This window comes from Amphimedon queenslandica, unplaced genomic scaffold (assembly GCF_000090795.2).
Source record: "Amphimedon queenslandica unplaced genomic scaffold, v1.1 AMPQUscaffold_12702, whole genome shotgun sequence".
NCBI classification, from domain to species: domain Eukaryota; kingdom Metazoa; phylum Porifera; class Demospongiae; order Haplosclerida; family Niphatidae; genus Amphimedon; species Amphimedon queenslandica.
Genome location: NW_003547062.1, coordinates 23,894 through 27,732, shown reverse-complemented (window position 1 = coordinate 27,732; position 3,839 = coordinate 23,894). Strand labels below are relative to the sequence as shown.

Sequence of the window (3,839 nt, the reverse complement as noted above, 5' to 3'; positions counted from 1 at the left end):
GTTTTGAGCTAGTTAAAGCACTTAAAAATATAAAAACACTTGCAGTGCACACAAAAGGCATAAAGGAACAGATAAATCAAAAGAAAAAAATCATAACCACAACAGTTTTCTATACAAGTGGTTCACAAATGACACCACTGAAAAACAACTAAAATGGCTATAAATATGTCATTATAAGTGGCACAGACAAGCAAATACCTTCAATACACGCAGCATAGTTGTGTTCATATTATGTCTAAAGGACACTCACCAAACCAGTCTACAGTCGAGTAAAAGTGGTTCAACAAAAATATGAGATGCCAACACATTTTGTAATATAGCTCTTCAACAAAGACACTGATTGAATCTGTAAATGCAGGACAACACAGCTTATACATCAAAGATAACATGTACCTACCTAATCTGGTTAAAATGACCACTTTCAAAAAATAAAAAATACAATCAAGCATTCATAGAGCCACCATTTTAGCCAAGAGCATGGCACACAGGATATGACATCATCCTTTGATCTTGTACAGCTTTAATTGGAAACCAACTTCCTGTTTCTTATCCATGTGTGTATGTAGTATCTATGATCATAATTTTCACTGCGCGCTTCGCGCACAGCAATTTCCAAAGCCCCTATTTTAAGTTCCTGGCTACGGCCCTGTAGTCCTCATGATTCTATTTCTCATTCTTGCTCTTCTGCTTGCTCTATTTGTGGATGGGTATACCAGTACCAGCCCTACTACTGCAGGGCAATCAGTTGGAGGAATGACTAATTGTCTCAGTACTTCTGATGTGTTATCAAACTACTAAGATTTTGAGTTATGACCACTTTTAGAAATGAACCAATTACTGAAAAATGCCTCGTACAATAATGGTCTATGCTTTTTTCAAAAAATGGCTCCGAAATTACACCCCCACCCCCACCCCAATTTTATTACATTTTCTAATGCACATTGAAGTCCGTGTGCTATGTAAAAAGTTTGAGCTGATTCTGACAAAGTTATAAGTTAATAATTTTAGCTATTTGGGCACAATACTTTATACAAATTGATGCTACCAGAACACCTGCACATTTTTGGTTGATGAGCCACTAAACTAGAGTACGTTCTTTGAATGCTTCCCATTGCATACAGCATCATGACTGACGTCGTTAGTCAGGCTCTTGTGAATATTATAAAAGGAGTGAGGAGTAAACAGTAAACAATCATTACAAAGAGGATAATAATGCTCTCTCTTCTTATACTAGCTATTGCTTGTCTCCCTCAGTTTATCAGCAGTACTAATCTTGCTCTTACATTTGATGCTACTAACAATACCTGTACTGCAGCCTGTACTACCTGCAGTGATACCAGTAATACTGATACCAATCAATACAACACTGATGATGGGCTATTGAATGAACTACTCAACACTACCAGGAACAATGGTCAAGATATTCAAGAAATAAAACAGAAAATGGACGGTATCATTTTTTCTCTCTCTCATATCAAGGAGACTGCTACCTCTAATGCTGGAGCTATCAATGATATACTGCTACTAGTGGAAGACCTTATCATGTTACACAATGACTCATCTTCCTTCTCTCCTACCCCTACTTCTTGTCAAGAGATTAAGGACAAACAACCAAACAGTCCTTCTGGTGTATACCTACTGAAAACTGCTACCAATGGAACTCAAAATGTTTACTGTAATATGGAGGAGCTGTGTGGTTCAGGAGGAGGATGGACAAGACTAGCATATCTGGATATGTCTGATGCTATACAGAACTGTCCTTCTGGGTTTAGACTGTACCAGTCAGGAGGAGTTAGAGCTTGTGGTAGACCAAGCGTTGGTTGCAGTGCATCAGTTCAGTTCCCATCTAATGGTATCAGTTATTCTCAGATTTGTGGTAGAGTAACAGGATATCATTATGGAGGACCTGATGCTATTGATGAAGTAGTTAATATTAGTGCAAAATATGTTGATGGTGTTAGTATCACTCACGGGTCTTCTCGTCAACATGTCTGGACACTAATGGCTGGTTACAGTGAATTGAGTCATTATTCTACTATATCAGGTTCATGTCCATGTAATACTGGTAGTACAGTATCTGTTCCAGCTTCTATTGGTGATAACTACTTCTGTGAATCAGGTAATCCTAATACTTTCGCATCACAGATTCTCTACACATCTGATCCACTCTGGGATGGTCAAGGTTGTGGTGGTGCTGAAGGTCCTTGTTGTAATGTTCCTGGTATCCCATGGTTTCACAGAGACTATGGTAGCAATACCACTACTGACTATATTGAGTTGAGGATGTGTGCTGATGGTACTGATGAAGACAGTCCTGTTAGTTATTATGAGATTTATGTTAAGTAGTGAAAAGAATGTGTATTTGAGGCTGTAGTATAGCTTAGCCTTACACAATGTGCTGTTACCTTTATGATGTTGTAGTTGTCATTCTTTGCTACTTTTATTGCTGCAAGTGTTGTTTTTAAATAATTAGAACTAACTAATGTACCTGTCTTAAAGTTGCAACAAATTGCGCAAACCTTGCAAACCAATTTATGATCAAATATAGCACTTATTTCTTCAAGTGTACGTACTATAATGATACACAAACCCTTCAAATCACATTCCTAATAGTTACTAGTATTACACCCACTATACCATGTGTGGAATTCTAATCATCATATCACACTGAATGATATTTGTGTGGTCTATTAATCTGCTCATACTAGTTGATCTTTAAAATATTAAGACCAATTCTTCAATGTATTCCTTTAACATTATCTTCAGTTGATCAGTTAATGTGCTGCATTAATCATTTAAATATATACTCAATAATATACTCATGCTGCATATGACAGTAATTACTAACATTATTTAGTTATACATCATTTCTAATATCACATCTACAGTCATAAGAATTATTGCTACTATACACATGCCAGTAGGAGTAAGGTACATTCTTGTTAGTCAGGGTCCAGTTTACATTCTTGTGGCTATGTGGAATGCAATACTCTTCTTAGCAATGGAAGTAAAGGGAGAATGTAAGACATCAGCTCCTGTACAAGAGAATCCTTATGAACTGGTGCTCTTGTGTGCAAATCAATGCATTAAAAGGTCAATATACTTAAGTATGAATTACTTTGCATAACTGGTAATCCTAGCTCTAGCAGGGTTTTATCTACTGAGGGGTTGGAGAAGATTCTACTCCATCCAAACTGCACATTCCCCCCTCCCCAAAAAAGTTTTAATAAAAAAATTACTCACAGTGCTATTAGAATATACAATACATTAAGAATATGCAAATGTTCTTTAATGTTATTGACACATATACAAATACATTATTACTAAATGAAAGTTTACTTTCCTCCTAATGTTGCCACACGTAACGAGACTATTCTCTCCCAAACAAAAATGTTAACATTGAATCTTGTTTAGTCGTTTCCTAAATTTTTATTACACCTTTTGCTATCCTTATCATATGGAAAGTGTAAGCTTTTTTTGATTATATCACGAGCCATAGGTCATCATTATTTATATTATAGTTCAGGTTGTTCATTAGACAATATTCTTATTGCAGCTTAAGTCCACAATTTTAGTTGAAGTTTATTATTAAACTAGTTTGATTTTTAATTATCAAAGTTAAAATCAACTTGGTCTTGTTGTCATCATTTTAACTGACAAACATGTTTTTGATATTTTCTGTCTTTTATAAAAAGGCAGTAGCTGCCAATTCTGTATTACTTCAAATTACCTCTATCTAGTCAAGATGAATAGTCGGTTCCCTAAAACTCAAGATAGTGATGGCTACTTACCAATGCAAGGAAAGCAGGAGCATGAAAATGTCTATGAGCTTCCAGAGA

At 35.8% G+C, this 3,839-nt stretch overlaps 1 long non-coding RNA gene across 1 annotated transcript; it reads right to left on the bottom strand.

The window, feature by feature from the left end:
• Positions 1-59: 59 nt before the first annotated feature.
• On the bottom strand, positions 60-527 carry LOC109587047 (uncharacterized). Its single transcript, XR_002187365.1, has 2 exons — positions 398-527; positions 60-346 (listed from the first exon to the last, which is right to left on the bottom strand). It is a non-coding gene; the product is annotated as an uncharacterized LOC109587047 (long non-coding RNA).
• Between the last annotated feature and the right edge of the window lie 3,312 nt (positions 528-3,839).